The sequence below is a fragment of the Macaca thibetana genome, chromosome 3 (genome assembly GCF_024542745.1).
Source record: "Macaca thibetana thibetana isolate TM-01 chromosome 3, ASM2454274v1, whole genome shotgun sequence".
NCBI lineage: Eukaryota > Metazoa > Chordata > Mammalia > Primates > Cercopithecidae > Macaca > Macaca thibetana.
The window spans coordinates 168,432,141-168,449,322 of record NC_065580.1 but is presented as its reverse complement, the minus strand read 5'-3'; the positions used below and the strand labels follow the sequence as shown (position 1 = coordinate 168,449,322).

The window sequence follows — 17,182 nt, the reverse complement described above, 5'->3', positions numbered from 1 at the left end:
TGTGGAGAGACTGCATTTTTATTACAAAAGGACTGAATAGAACTATTGATTCAGTACTTTCCTTTCTTCTCCATTGTCAACAATAATTGATGTTCCTATTGAAATGATGTGGTTTTAATTTGGGTTTGGGTTGCTAAGGGCTAAGGATAGCATGCAAATCAATAGAAGATTAAGGAACTATTGTTCCCACAAACCATAATCTGAGATAAACACCATATGACTTCATAAATCTAAGGAAATGTCTCTTAAAACTCTAATGCCAGGAGATTTTGGGCTGAGACGATGGGGTTTTCTAAATATACAATCATGTCATCTGCAAACAGAGACAATTTGACTTCCACTCTTGCTATCTGAATACGCTTTATTTCTTTCTCTTGACTGATTGCCCTGGCCAGAAATTCCAATACTATGTTGAATAGGAGTGGTGGGAGAGGACATTCAGATTTTGCATCCCAGGGATGAAGCTGACTTGATCGTGGTGGATAAGCTTTTTGATGGGCTGTTGGATTCAGTTTGCCAATATTTTATTGAGGATTTTCGCATCTATGTTCATCAGGGATATTGGCCTGAAATTTTCTTTTTTTGTTGTGTCTCTGCCAGATTTTAGTATCAGGATGATGCAGTCTCACAAAATGAGTTAGGGAGGAGTCCCGCTTTTTCTATTTTTTGGAATAGTTTCAGAAGGAATGGTACCAGCTCCTCTTTGTACCTCTGGTAGAATTTGGCTGTGAATCCATCTGGTCTTGGGCTTTTTTTGGTTGGTGGGCTATTAATTACTGCCTCAATTTCAGAACTTGTTATTGGTCTATTCAGGGATTTGACTTCTTCCTGGTTTAGTCTTGGAGGGTGTATGTGTCCAGGAATTTATCAATTTCCTCTAGATTTTCTAGTTTATTTGCATAGAGGTGTTTATAGTATTCTCTGATGGTAGTTTGTATTTCTGTGGGATCAGTGGTGATATTCCCTTTATTATTTTTTATTGTGCCTATGTGATTCTTCTCTTTTTTATTTTTTATTTTTTATTTTTTTGAGATAGAGTCTCGCTCTGCCACCCAGGCTAGAGTGCAGTGGCATGATTGGGGCTCACTGCAACCTCTGCCTCACGGGTGCAAGTGATTCTCCTGCCTCAGGCTCCCAAGTAGCTGGGACTACAGGCACACGCCCCCACACCCAGCTTATTTTTGTATTTTTAGTAGAGATGGAGTTTCACCATGTTGACCAGGACAGTTTTGATCTCTTGACCTCATGATCTGCCTGCCTCCCAAAGTGCTGGGATTACAGGCATGAGCCACTGCGCCCGGCCCTCTTTTTTTCTTTAATAGTCTGGCTAGCAGTCTATTTGGTTAATCTTTTCAAAAAACCAACTCCTGGATTCACTGATTTTTTTCTTAAGGGTTTTTTTGTGTGTCTATCTTAGTTATTTCTTGTCTTCTGCTAGCTTTTGAATTTGTTTTCTCTTGCTTCTCTAGTTCTTTTCATTGTGACGTTAGGGTGTCGATTTTAGATCTTTCCCTCTTTCTCCTGTGGGCATTTAGTGTATGTAAATTTCCCTCTAAACACTGCGTTAGCTGTGTCCCAGAAATTCTGGTACATTGTGTCTTTGTTCTCACTGGTTTCAAAAAAATTATTTATTTCTGCCTTAATTTCATTATTTACCCAGTAGTCATCCAGGAGCAGGTTGTTCAGTTTCCATGTAGTTGTGTGGTTTTCAGTGAGTGTCTTAATCCTGAGTTCTAATTTAAATCTGGGTGCTCCTGTATTGGGTGCATATACATTTAGGATAGTTAGCTCCTCTTGTTGCATTGATCCCTTTACCATTATGTAATGCCCTTCTTTGTCTTTTTTTTTTTTTTTATCTTTGTTGGTTTAAAGTCTGTTTTATCAGAAACTAGGATTGCAAGCCCTGCTCTTTTTTGCTTTCCATTTGCTTGGTAAATATTCCTCCATCCCTTCATTTTGAGCATACATATGTCTTTGCACGTGAGATGGATCAGCCCAAAATTTCTTTAAGCTAATAAGCAACTTCAGCAAAGTCTCAGGATACAAAATCAATGTGCAAAAATTGCAAGCATTCCTATACACCAATAATAGACAAACAGAGAACCAAATCATAAATGAACTTCCATTCACGATTGCTACAAAGAGAGTAAAATACCTAGCAATACAACTTACAACAGATGTGAAGAACCTCTTCAAGGAGAACTACAAACCACTGCTCAAGGAAATAAGAGAGGACACAAACAAATGGAAAAACATTCCATGCTCATGGATAGGAAGAATCAATATTGTGAAAATGGCCATACTACTCAAGTAATTTATACATTCAATGCTATCCCCATCAAATTACCATTGACTTTCTTCACAGAATTACAAGAAACTACTTTATATTTCATATGGAACCAAAAAAGAGCCCATATAGCCAAGACAATCCTAAGCAAAAAAAACAAAAACAAAGCTGGAGGCATCACACTACCTGACTTCAAACTATACTACAAGTCTACAGTAACCAAAACAGCATGGTACTGGTACCAAAATAAATATATAGACCAATAGAACAGAACAGAGGCCTCAGAAATAATATCGCACATCTACAACCATCTGATCTTTGACAAACCTGACAAAAACAAGCAATGGGAAAAGGATTCCCTATTTAATAAATGATGCTGGGAAAACTGGCTAATCATATGCAGAATACTGAAACTGGGCCCCTTCCTTACACCTTATACAAAAATTAACTCAAGATGGATTAAAGGCTTATATGTAAGACCTAAAACCCTAAAAGCCCTAGAAGAAAACCTAGGCAATACCATTCAGGACATAGGCATGGGCAAAGACTTCATGACTAAAACATAAAAAGCAATGGCAACAAAAGTCAAAATTGACAAATGGGATCTAATGAAACTAAAGAGCTTCTACACAGCAAGCACTTCTAGTCCTTGTAATACCAGAAGCACAGAGAAAAAATGACATTCAGATTTTCTCCAGAATTTTAGAGAAAGTTTACGCTCACATCCGCTATGGAATTTTGAATGCTAAAACAAAGCAGCCTCTCCTCTCCATTGAGGAGTCCCATCATCTTATCCATAAAATTGGCAATTTGACACAGTTCTAAGTCAATCACTTCTCTCCGTAATACATAAGAAGTGACATTCTTCTATTCCTATCTAAAACAAAGATTAAGAGAATGACGATAAAAACAGAGTTGAGGGTTCTGTTTGCTGCTGTCATCGAAGGGGAACATTCACTTAGTCAGAAGAGGGTGGCAGCGGTGGTTTTAGGGCATGGTGACACCCACTGTCATGTGTCTGGTCCCATCACTGTCCTAAGACAATGGTCTGTTTTGTATTAGGCTCAAGTCAAGTGACTATGATTATTTGGGATCTAGAGACTCTAGAGAAGGACCCTGGAAAGATCTGAGAAGAATATCACGTTCCTGGCTTAATGGGCTGGAATATGGAACCAGGCACACACAGGACAAGGAACACTAATCAGGAACCCAAGGCAGAAAGCCAGATCACCACCCGAACAAACAAGGCGGCCTGTCTGCACCTGAGGCACTCACACTTACCCATGATTCTGAGCAACTACACCAAGCACCAAAGAGGTCAACTGTAGACCTAGGCCTAGGCTAGGCTTCTCCTGTACTAAGCAGAATGAGCTGATAGGTGTCAAGGCTCAGCCAAACTAGGGATAAAAGGCAGAGTGTAAGACTTTTGTCTGGTAGGTGAATAGCTATATTTGCATTTATGCTACTTTGCTTTACTATCAGAACAGGCCTCAGCCTTTTCACAAATGCTCAAAGTTTTACAAATTGCTAAGTCATGCACCCAACTTACTGAAATCAACTGAGGAAAAGTCACGTTATCACTGAGCCCTGCCCATAGGTCAGTAGAAAATGATAAAAGGAGAGATTAGATGCAAAAACAAACAGGTATGTTTTTACAGAGCTGTCTTGTTTCAAGAATAAAGTTCTTTTAGGAGAAGGCTTATTCAAATTTTTTCTATAAAGAAAAAAGCTAGCTATTGCAAAAAGATACTTGTGGAACTTATATTAAAATAAGCCCAGTAATCAAAACATACTTTTAGAAGATTCTTGAAAATATTACAACATGTAGGAACCCTAACACAATCCAGTCTAATCCATCCGTTTTGCTTATGAGAAAACTAAAGTTCAAAGAGATTATTTTTGGTGGCTCATGCCTGGAATCCCAGAATTTCGGGAGGCCAAGGTGGGTGGATCACTTGAGGTCAGGAGTTCCAGACCAGCCTAACCAACATGGTGAAACCCCATCTCTACTAAAAATACAAAAACATGGTGGTGCCTGCCTGTGATCTCAGCTACTCTAGAGGCTGAGGCACGAGAATCACTTGAACCCAGGAGGTGGAGGTTGCAGTGAGCTGGGATCCGGGGCCATGCCACTGCACTCCAGCCTCAGCCACAGAGCAAGACTCCCTCTAAAATAAATAAATAAATAAATAAATAAATAAATAAATAAATAAATAAAAACAGATTATTTCTATTATATCATTTGGCAAAGGAGGTAGATTTAGGTAGATAGGGAATGATACCAGATGGAAATATGGATCTACACAGGAAAATGAAGATCACCAGAAATATAACAACAAGGATGAATATATTTATTGAAAATATCCTGTAAAAGAAAGGATTTGAAAAATCATTCTAAGATAAACAAAAGCTGAAAGAATTTGTCAGCATCAATCTGCACTAGAAGAAATGCTAAAGGCTATTCTCCAAGCTGCAGGAAAAAAATGTTATCAAATAGAAACTGAAATATACCAGGATTGAAACCCACTGGAAACAGTAAATAACAAATACATTTTTATTGTTGTTCTTATAATTTCCTTAAAAGACAACTGACTATTTAAGGGAAAAAAAGGCATTAAACAGTGGACTTTTTATGTTATATGCAAAAATGGCACAAAAATAGCACCAAGGATGGGTGGAGTGGAAAATGGAATTAAACTATTATAAGGTTATTGCAATGAGAAGTGTTTTAAGTGTAGTTATATTAAGTGTAAGTTATATTAAGTGTAAGTGTTAACTAGGAACTATGAAGTGTGAAATAGTAAACATTGATAAGTTTTAGGGCTAGAACAACTACTAAATATTAATAAAAAGTTTAGCTAAGAAGCCAATAGAGCAAATAAAATAAATCCTAAAACAAATTAGTTAATTCATTAATAAGAAAATGGTATGGCAAGCAAAGCTGGGAGCAAATATTTGAAATACATATATTCAAAAACAGCCTATATTACAATACATAAAGAACTCTTACAAGTCAGTAATAATAAGACAAATAATGCAATAAAAAAGAGAGGCCAGGCATAGTGGCTCATACCTGTAATCCCAATGCTTTGGGAGGTCAGGATGAGAGGATCGCTTAAGACCAGCAGTTTCACACAGTCAGGGCAAGACATCCAGGCCCCATCTCTACATAAACAATAAAATAAAATAAGTTAAAAAATTTTTTAAAAGGGCAAAAAACTTGAACAAGCAAAAGAAGAAATACAAGTAGCCAACAAGTACATGAAAAGATGCTCAAGGTCACTAGTAATCAGAGAAATGCAAATTAAAATTGCAATGAGACACTACTTCAAACCCACTCATATACATATATGACCCAACAATTCTGCTCCGAAGTATTTAATTAAAAAAATAAAAATTTATAGTCACAGAAACATTTGTATATGAATGTCTACAGCAGTTTTATTCATAAGAGCTAAAAACTACAAACAATCCAAATGTACATTAACAGCTGAATGAATATGCCAATTGTGATATATTCACTCGATAAAATACTGGTCAGCAATAAAAAGGAACAAATACCGAAAGGTGCAACAACATGAATCAATTTCAGTGACATTACATTGAACAAAAGAAGCCAAGTACAAAAGAGCATATGTGGTATGATTCTGTGTATATGAGATTCTAGAACAGGTAACATTAATCTATAATGATCGAGATCAGAGCAGTGCACTGCAAAGGGGCATGAGATAAATTTCTGGGGTTATGGAAATGTTACCTGTTTTGATCAGGACGGTGGTTACACAAGGGCATACATTTGTCAAAGCTTACTGAACACTGAAAATGGGTGCATTTTCTATCACATAAATTATGCTTTGATAAATCTGATTAAAAATAAAATTAAAATGTGCTCTGAGCAAAATATTGACATTAACAGTTCTTGTCCATGCTCCAACAATAACCATCTGTTTCATTTTAGCCTCCCCACGTTTCAATATCCTGATGAGTAAGATGAAGTAGTTGAAATGAATTATTTGTAAGCTCTCTTCCATTTGAACTGTTTCCAATGCTAAAATTAACATAAGCCAGGTACCAGCCATAAAGTTTCCATACCTCGTGTTATTCATGTACCTTATATGTATAAAGATATGTGTATATAGTGAGGCAGGAGAATAGGATCTGGAGGCAGGGAGCCTAAGGCCAATTCACACTGACTTCCTAGAACTAAATCAAAAGGAAAACCCCAAGTTACCACACCTAAGTAACCAAAGGACCACAGGCTACTTTCTTTGCAACCTCCCCCCTGCCCTTTTTCTGCGTGGCAGATGGAAAATTGAAAGTACCGCTGATTGGTTGCTTTCCACAACCAATCAGACATTTGCATAGGGTGTAACCTTTGTAACATCACTTCAGTCTCTGACTGGTTGCTTTCCACAACCAATCAGACTGATTGCTGGCCACTACTTCATTTGCATGGGGACTACACTAAGTGTCCAATGGGAAACCTCTAGAGGGTATTTAAACCCCAGAAAATTCTGTAACAGGGCTCTTGAGCCCCTATGCTCTGCCCACTCCAACCCTCCGGAGTGTACTTTCATTTTCAATAAATCTCTGCTTTTGTTGCTTCATTCTTTCCCTGCTTTGTGCATTTGTTCAAAAGCCAAGAACTTGGGCACCCTCCACCAGTAACAATAGCATATGTATCTACACACATATACACATGTGTATGTATACAATACATACATTTAGATATAGTATAAGCTTCCTTTTTATTTGACATGCTAACTTAATAGTATTGATATTGTAAAATATCAAAAATTTGGCGTTTTTATTTTATAATGACTGCATATGGTGTTAATTGATCTTTGCAACCACTATGAGTTAAGAATTGCTTATTTTGACTGCATTATTATAAATAAGGCCAACTTTAGCTTCTGTGATATTCTTTGGAGTTCAGATTAGATCATAGGTTCTGGAAAGGTTTTCTTTCTTTGAGACAGAGTTTCACTTTTGTTGCCCAGGCTGGAGTGCAATTGTATGATCTCGGTTCACTGCAACCTCCGCCTCCTGGATTCAAGTGATTCTCCTGCCTCAGCCTCCCGAGTAACTGGGATTACAGGTATGTGCCACCACGCCCGGCTACTTTTTTTTTTTTTTTTTTCTAGTACCAACAAATAAATGTTATCACTCTCTTCACACTCAGATTTTATCAATTTACACTATTTACATTGCATCATTAGCAGGCTTATGAACAAACACAACAGTCTCTGGTAAGCGTATACAATCAAGTGGAGTGTGCAGAAATGCTTTGGAATACTAGAGAATGAGCTACAAACCAAAAGTTCTGGAAATGTTGATCAGGCTGGTCTCAAACTCCCGACCTCAGGTAATCGGCCCGCCTCGGCCTCCCACAGTGCTGGGATTACAGGCATGAGCCACCATGCCCGGCCTGCAAAGGTTTTCTTGAACAGTTCTACTGTTTAGAACAAGTGAGCATCACGTGCTGCCATTGACTTTTTCAGAATCACAAGAAGCATTTAGCACCCTTCATCCATGCGCATCAACTATGTTCACACACATCCCTGGTCATAATTTATTGAGCTTGCAGTATTAGGGCATCAGAACGAAATAAATCCCAAAACATTAAAGCTGGGAGTCTTGAACTTATCTGTTTATAAGGATCACCTGCTCTCACCCCCAACAGACCAAGTGAGTGAAAATTCCTGGGAAGGCTTGGGATCTATATTTTTTAAGTACTGCCCTTCCTCATCCCACACCATACACAAGGACTTTTAAGATCAGGCAAGTCTGGGAAACACAGGCATAATGTGAGAAACCATAGAATTTACCCCAGAGTCTTGGCAGGTCTCTTCTCAAAGACATTTGATGCATTTAGTGTGCTTGGATTTGGATTACCTCTTTCTCTAAAGTCTCACTGGTAATTAGAGAGAAGGAGGTGGGTGGCAAATTATAACCAGACAGCCAGATTCTGAAGCCAAGGGAGACAGTGCTGTGGTGTTGTCTCCAGTTATAGCTAAGTGGGCCTAGGTTTAGCATGGTCACGCAATCACCTTGACATCGAGCAGATATTCCAACCCAGATCCAACACATCAAAATAAATCATGGCATTTTTCATGCAAAATAGCCAGAATGTGCACTTGCAAAGCAAAGGCCCTAATATAAACAAATGCTCATGTAGATATTGGGTATGTATCCGACAGCCAAATATTGGAGCTATGCAGAGCAGCTAGAAGAGTGGACCGCAGGCAGGGTGGCAAGTCCAGAAGACAGCTCACTTAAAACATCATTTTTAAAACGTACATTCTTAAAGCCTTAAAGACAAGACTCAAATCTGATCCAGGAATAAGTGTAGCTGCCATCTCTAATTTAAAAGGCAGGTGATAATCTCATTTTCCAGCCCTCCTGTCATGTGAAGGTTGTTTATCTTTCCATAGATACATAACCTACCAGTATCCAGGATTCCGCAGGGGCCTGGAAGGCATATACAGTGGCTACATAAACCGGATCAGGGGATCGAAGGACAAGCTTATTAGTCCGCTGGTCCAGAGGGAATCAGTACAGCTTAATCTTCTCAAAATCCCCTTTGCTCAGTTTCTTATGTAGGTTTAACAGTGACTAAGGAAACAGGAAGTCACTAGAGAGTAATGAATCTCCCCAAAGTATGTGTGCCTCTCTGACCAACTTCAGTGGGGTTGGGGTGTAGAGGAAAATTTAGATATTCCAAAACTGACATACGGAAAGTTTGATCCAAAGCTCTCCCTCTTCCTGGTTTATAAACAGACAGTTTCAGAGGGACCAGCTGGTCCAGTCCCAGGAAAACTTCAAAAACATCATACTAGGAAAGGAGACAATATCCAAAAGATTATCTGTGGAATCAGCTGAGATTGCTTTTTATTGTAAAAATTCTGGAAATTCTTTAGCAAATGTGCTAGAAACATTCTTAAAATATCTAAACCTGTAAAAGTTTTTCTACTTCTGTAACATTGCTTGGTCAACCAGGATTCTCTAATTCAATAATTTCCAATCCTAGCTGAATGGCAGGTCTTTTTAAAAATACATATTCTAAGCCCCATCCTAATCCAGTGGTCTTGGATGAGATCTGGAAATATGTGTAGTAGAAACCCCGACAAAATTATAACTAGCATACAATTTGCTCAGCCCAAAAGTTTCATAAAGCAAAAAATCTGAACAAAATATGACATATGTACATCTTTAAGGTATAATCCTTTATATGAAACTAAAATATAAACATATGCATTTGACAGACTTTTTATGTCAAGTATGGACTTTTTCTTATAGAAGTCTACTGATTAAACAGTAAAGCCATCTTTCTTGTGTATTTCACACAAAAAGACAAGATATACAGTCTCCAGTTTTAGTTTCTTTGGAGTGAAGCCTTCAAGACTTTGTAAAGAAACAGGAGCCTAACGTCTTAGATTTTTACAATTTTTTTTATCACTTACAGTTGTCTTGTCCACATACAACAACAAATAAACGGTATCACTCTCTTCACACTCAGATTTTATCAATTTACACTATTTACATTGCATCATTAGCAGGCTTATGAACAAACACAATAGTCTCTGGTAAGCGTATACAATCAAGTGGAGTGTGCAGAAATGCTTTGGAATACTAGAGAATGAGCTACAAACCAGGATTAGTCAGTTTGCTGTGGTAACCCGTGAACATCTCACTGAAGTAAAGGAGAAAGTTTGTTAAACAAGTGAGTAAGTCGAAAAAGACTCATTCATTATCTCTGTACAATATTTCTGAAGAGCTCTACACATAAGCAATTATGGTGGTTATCTAAGTTTGAGAAATATTACCCTATATCAGAGTTTCTCAAACTGAAATGTGCATACAAATTCCCTGAGAGTCTTATTAAAATGCAGATTCTAGAGATCAGTATGTCTTGGGTGGAGCCCCAAAATCTAACAGTCTCCTAGCTTTCATCAAAGAACTCTAAATGAGATCTCTACTATGCCACATGTTTTTATCAGTTGTGGCAGCAAAATTGTAGTTGAAAGTGAATTTTTCTTGCATTTTAATCTTTTATAATTAAATAACTTCAATTTTTTTAAACAGAAGAGTTTCTTGACCAATTATTCCCAATAACAATGTAAGATTTTTTCATTTTTTCCAACCATTCTTTGGTTTAGTAGAAAGAAGTGATAGGGAGCAGTAACAAAATATGTTTTCATTTTCTACTGATGTCAACATTACCAACTCTGTCTCTGTCCACATAGTAAAATACAAGTTGAACTATTTGTTCTTATAACTTTTGGCTTACAGGGGGAAAAGTTACCTTTGTAGAAAACTTTATAAGGATGCCTGCTTCTAACTCTCTCTTCCCAATCTTGCTGTACAATTTGGATTTAGCTAATGACAGTAGCTAATAGAAAACCAAAATGAGTGATTTCTTGGCAGCAAATGCCTCCCTGATGAATCACCATAGAAAAGATAGCACTGGAGTTTAACGGTGGGATGAGCAAAAAGTAGAGGCAGTGCTGACAGGTTTTCTCCTGCTGCAAGTGGCTTATTTCAACTGTCAACACGTCACATAAGAAATTTATAGTGAGTCCTATTTCCTCCCATTCCTATAGCTCCTAGCATGATTGCCACTTGATCAGACCCATTTTTCACAATCCACAGCTTTTCTCTAAAACCAGCCACCAAATTCTGATTGTGATACGCTCACCCACTGGATGAGATTATAGGGACTGACATCACTATAGAAGGACGATTTGCTCCAGGTGGCCTGAGAGGAAGCAAGTTTGAACCTGTGCACTGAAAGGGCGAGGCTGGGTTTCTATAGAGGTTAGAAATGCAGTCCTCAGTTGTCAAAAGGCCTGCCAGCACTAGTGTGCATAGTCACAAAGAGAAAATGAACACAGCTGGCTCTCCCCATGAGCCAGGATGCTCTACAAATACCTCATCTTTACTATTGACATCATTTACTATTGAAAATCCACGGGTGAGATCTTAAACTCCTACTTAGGTGGAAACTGTGATTGATTCTAAAAGCACACAGGGCAATTCTCTGAGTCTATTTGTCTTCAAAATTACGGCAACTTTTTTAGGGAACAGAAGAGACTGAACAGGAAGCCTACCAAATAAATGGGCTGTTAGTAGCTAAGTCTGGCAGGGCAGTCATGCCTACATTCCCAAGTATTTTTTAAAATACCATGTATTTTTTAAAGTTCTGTTCTTTTAGAAACCAGAGGCCCCTTTCAGAATATAATAGAAACTGTGAGCCCTTTTCTCAGGACACAAAATCAACCTTCTGTATATGACTTCGAGATGACTTAAAGAGCTTTTTCCTCTGTGTGGCTACCAGGTTACAAATTCCCATTGTAATACAATATGAATAATTCTCTGAGCCATTGCAAAGAGAAAGGTGTAAGTAAATAAGCACTGTATACTATGCTCAGGGTAAGAAGTTCAGCAACTTCTGTCCTTCTAAAACCTATCGGCCATCCGTCCCCACACCAGGAAAACGTTAGGGCGGTAACAGGAATAACCTACTGTGAAGTTCTGATAGTCACCAGCTTCCTGTGCTGGGCCCAATGGAACAGGCTTCGGTTATCTAAGATAATTCATTCGGTGCCAGCTACAGTGCCTGTTTAATTGTTCAGTGTTTCATGTTCGGGAACTCCTTTCCAATGACTGACTGCCCGTGGCGTCACTGCCATTCTGAATCATGCAAATGAGAATGTCATATCCTCTGACTCAAGAAGCTTTATCTCATTGAAAATTATTTTGAGAACTCCAAGCAGAGAGCTGGTGTTTGCTTAGATCTGACTTCCCAGATACACTACTTTTCCTTTTCTCACGGGGATCCAGCTGATTCCAAAGGAGACTGGGAAGTGTGCAAAGGGGGAATCCTATGGAACTGAGCTTGGGAAGCAGGCACTTGCTAGCAGGGACATTCTCCTCCTTTGCTGAGAGGCTGTGGTCCACAGCCGTTGCCAAATCTGTTGCAGTAGCTAATAGTACATTTCCATGTATGTACTTTTTTCTCCCAATTTTCCCCAAGGAAAGGGCGAGTCAGGATATGCACGCATAGCACACAGGACTGAAATAGCCTTGTTTAAGTAGTTAAGTAGCTATTAAGTGAAGTTCCTTGACTTGTCTGTTCTGAGCACTAGTATTTGCACTAGTCAGGCAGCATCCCCCTAGGTCAACTACCTGTGTATTCCTGTACTCTATACTGAAAGACAGCATGCATAGGGCTTACGAAAACAGGCATTAGAAATAGGATTTGAGTCTTCGGGCTAGTTGTGTGACTTACTGGTTATATGAACTTAGACAATTTACCAAACCTCTCTGAGCTTAAATTTACTCATTTATAAAAAGGGGTAATACTAGTTTGTATCTCATAGACTTATTGTAAGGATAAAATCAATTAATATACTGCATATAAAGTTCCTAGCTCAGTGACTAGCACATATTACATACTGTGTGATGCATATGTTAAGTGCTTGTGAAGGTTAGCTGTTACTATTACACCAGATATTCTTGAATATTTCTTTAACTCAGTATTAAAGCCAGGAGAGACATGTGTTACATTTAGTTTAAAGGATAAAAGTCAATATAGCATAGACTTGGGAGTCTGCTAGTTCATCATGCTGGTAAATGCTACAGCAGTTAATAGTCAGCAAAGTTCAAAATTGTTTCTGAATGATCTATATGTTTAATGTTCTCATCTTTTCTTTTTTTTTTTTTTGAGATGGAGTTTGCTCTTTCACCCAGGTTGGCGTGCAGTAGCGCCATCTCGGCTCACTGCAACCTCCATCTTCCGGTTTCAAGTGATTCTCCTGCCTCAGCCTCCCAAGTAGCTGGGATTACAGGTGCCTGCCACCACACCCAGCTAATTTTTGTATTTTTTAGTAAAGACAGGGTTTCACCATGTTGATCAGGCTGGTCTCCAACTCCTGAGCTCATGATCCGCCCACCTCGGACTCCCAAAGTGCTGGAATTACAGGTGTCCTCATCTATTAAGTAATAATCAAGTCTTCCTCATGAAATTTTAATGGCACTTAAATCAAGGGAAGGAAAACATCAAGCCCACAAGGATTAAGTGTACAATTAATGTTAGTCATCATTACCACTAAAAATTAACATGAGCTTAAATATATACAAACTATAGAAGATAGGCAGCAGGCATCCATTCATTTAAAAACTACTAATATTACACTACTGTGTGCCAAGCATGGTTCTACACAACTTACTCAAAAATAACTCATTTATTTAATCCTCATAATAGCTCCAGGAGGTAGGTACTATATCACCCAGCCCTATTTTAAATATGAAGAAACAGGGGCCACTCCATCACCAAGTTGCAGACTCAGGATTCACTCCCAGGCTCCCAAGACAATGCTCTTTCTGTGCTGTCTAATAGAACTTTCTACAATAATGGAACTGATTTGTCTGTGCTGCCCAGTATGCTACGACCTGGGCACGTGTAGTAATTGAGCCCTTAAAATGTGGTAAATATGCTTGAGGAATAGAATTTTTTTATTTCATCTCATTTTAATTAATTTAAATTAAATTTAAATAGCCACAGGTGGCTAGTGGCTATTGGACAACACATGTGTAGACCACCCAGTTCCACTGCTTTATTAAAGGGCTAGTTCCACTGAAGAAACTAGTGGAGACCCTTATCCACACCGTGCTTGTTCCACACTTGCCTACAGTGGTTGTAGTTCCTTCATTCAGGACCTTTATTACTATCTTCTTTAAAAATAAGTGACCTTTGTTGGTACATTTGATTATCTTCAGTAAAAGGAGATTTTGCCTTCAAAACACCCCACTAATAATGGCTCATCCTGTAACTTTTTATCCCTTTTGCCTACTTGTACTTGCTCGATGCCACACACTATTCTCTAGCCATAGGTCACACGCAGTTTTCTGCACATGCCCACCCCATGTTCTCTAGTTAGGACACAAGCTCTATTTTGCTCTCTTTTGTAGAGCTAGCAACTACTTTATTGTTGTCTGAGCTGAAAATGGAGCCTTGATGGACAAAAATAGACATCATATCACTTTTTAATGTAATACCATCAAACTTGGCTTTCCGCTGATCCACCAAATTGTGCTTTTACTTTTGCCTCCATTTCATAAAATTAACTACCCTAAGCATGCCTATCTAATTGCAAATTTCCATTCCCTCATGTCCAACCTCTGCCTCCCACTCCACCACTGTAATTTGCCAAGTGTAACCTGCCCAAGTTCAGAGAGACTCAGGAAAACAAAACTCACAAAAAGGAGTACTTTTTTGTCCTGAGTTAAATCAATATTGCAACAAAGAAAACAATCTTATTAGAATGATGGTACATGCATCTTGCTTCCCCTTCCCATTTTATGTAATTATCTGTGCTGTGACGCTCAATCCAAACAAGTGCTGTCCCATTTGTAATCAGGGCAGAGAGTATGACTCCGTCACTTCTACCCAAGTCCCTCATACAGCATTGCTTGTCATCAGCATTTTCAAAACTGCATTTCCAAGATCACAACTGGGATCATTTTTGCTTAGAAGCCACATAACAGAAGCCTCACAGACAAACCCAAAATCTTAAACAAGCTTTAAAATTATGACATAATGATTAGCCGATAATGTCTAAAGGCAAGTGGCATGTTCAGGTAGTTCGGCTTGATTTGCTATGCTCAGAGCACAAGTGCAAATCTTGTGCTAAGTCATTTCCTCTCTTTGTTTTCAGACTGCATTTCCAAGCAAAATATTCATATCTTTTTCTGTACATAGACTGACTCAGCCTTGCCACAATTTTGTGGGCAGAGAGGGTATGTGTGTTATGTACTTATTTTATCCATTATTGTATGATATTAGAGTGGTGATTCTGAGGTATGTTAATTTTTCTTGTTTTCATTGGATTATTTTCTTTCCAACCTTCATTCCTATTGATGTGTTCATAGGTTATCATTTGTGTGATTTTTGAGACACAATGAATCAAAGGGATTAAAAGATCACTTGGATACACAATTTTTTCATTGATGTAACAGTGGGCACTTGCCTCTGCATGTAACAGAAATTTAAAAAAAAAAAAAAAAAAAAAGGAGAAGAAGCCCCATGTGTTGCTCTCAATAGAGCTGAAAATTGCATTGCCACAGGCATGACTGTCATAGACCTCTCATGCCACACAAATGCCTCACTTCTCCACCTGGGGTTAGTAAAAGACTTTCAGTCAACACTCACATTCATAGCTCATAAATGTTGAGACCTGAACAGCCTTCCTGCTAGGTGGGTTTCTATGGGTGGGTAGGAGTTTACTTTGAAATTAATTGTAGGGTTTCTCTAGGAAGCCAGGCTAGATGAATTCATCAATTCTGAGTTCAGAATTATGAAAAAGTAAGACCAGTTTTCAGTTTTACATTTTGAAGCATTTTAATATAAGCATGACAGTTTACAACTGCTGTGAGTGAGAAAAAAAAAATTCTCTGTGTTCTTGCTTCTAATTTGATTTGAATCCACAAGTATATATCAATCAGAAAGCAACTAGTTGGAAAGGAGAAAAATAGAATTTATCGACATGAAAATAAATAGATTAAAATCATGGGTGGTTATTTGACCTTTAGAAGGTACAAAGTAGCCACAAACTATGGGTACCATTTTCTTCCACACTTTTACATTCCTGAAACTTGGGGTATGTATTTATTTAATAGTCATTCACCCTGCTAGGCAGAGGGAACACAATGAAAACAAGATACAAATCTTGCCCTTAAGAAGCTCACCATCTACTTAGGGGGTATTAACACAAATATTTTAAAAGAAAATCCTTAACTGTAGTGGTAGGAATATGAATGGAATATCACAAAAGCATAGGGAAAGGCATCTAACCCATCAGGCTTCCTGGAGGAGGTGGGATCTGGTCTGCAATTTGAAGAATTATGTAGAGGGTCACTATGTGAAAGGAGGTATAGGAAGAGCAAAGGGACTGGAAGGAGTAGCATGGTGCACGGGTGAATTAAATGTTTCCACATTACCAGAGGGAAAACCATGAGGTAGAGATTAATGAAAGCTAAGTCTTGAGAGGCCAGCAAGATCCTGATCTTGAGGGTCTTATTTACGGCACATGGGGGAAAGCATTCTGGGGTTTTAAGTAAAGGAGAGGACATGTCTGATTTTGTTTTTAGTGGCGTATGAGTTGGTTTGTGCTACAAAAGAAACTGCCTCAAAACCTAGAGGTTTAAAAGAATGAATAGTTAGCTCTTGATCATGAGGGCAGTTCTTCTGAGCAGATCAGCTCAGCTCATTCTACCTGGCCGTCTTCTGTGTCTGGAGTCAGCTGACAAATTGGCTGGCAGCTAGATGATCCAGGCTGGCCTCACGTATGTGGTGGGAGGAGGCTGTCAGCCGGAGCTCCTTGGTTTTCCTCCACATGGCCTCATATGCACCAGCACGCTAGCTTGAGCTCACTCACATGGTCTAAGGATTCTAGGACAAGCAAGAGTGAAATCTGCCAGGCTATTTGAGGCCAAGCTCACAATGTGGACAATGTCATCACCACCGCATTCCAATTCTTAAAGCCAGTCACAAGGCCAGCCTAGATTCAAGAGAGGAGTAGTGGAAAGGAATGGCTCGCTTTCATGGGAGAAACTACAAGTTTTACCAAACTGCTACAGAGAAGTACAACCAAAGACAAGAAATCCAGTTAGGAGATACTGTGTTCTGCAGCCTAAAAATGAGATAATGGGCCTAACCTAAAGAAGTGATAGCAATGGAGAAAAGGAAACCAAGTTAAGAAACCTGCATGGATACAATGGCAGAATTTTATGATTGATTGGATCAAGATGAGGAAGAAGAAATCTCTAGTTTGACCAAAAGAAAGATAGAAACTAAATATTTGTGTGCCTTATGTGTTTATTGAATTAACAACA

The 17,182-nt window shown here is 38.6% G+C and overlaps 1 protein-coding gene across 1 annotated transcript in view; it reads right to left on the bottom strand.

The window, feature by feature from the left end:
* Positions 1-17,182, bottom strand: part of N6AMT1 (N-6 adenine-specific DNA methyltransferase 1) — a 348,457-nt gene that overhangs the window by 85,667 nt on the left and 245,608 nt on the right. The window contains exon 9 of the transcript XR_007724273.1: positions 5,361-5,452. The gene's annotated coding sequence lies outside the window, so the exon portion shown is untranslated. The remainder of the gene's footprint in view (positions 1-5,360; positions 5,453-17,182) is intronic.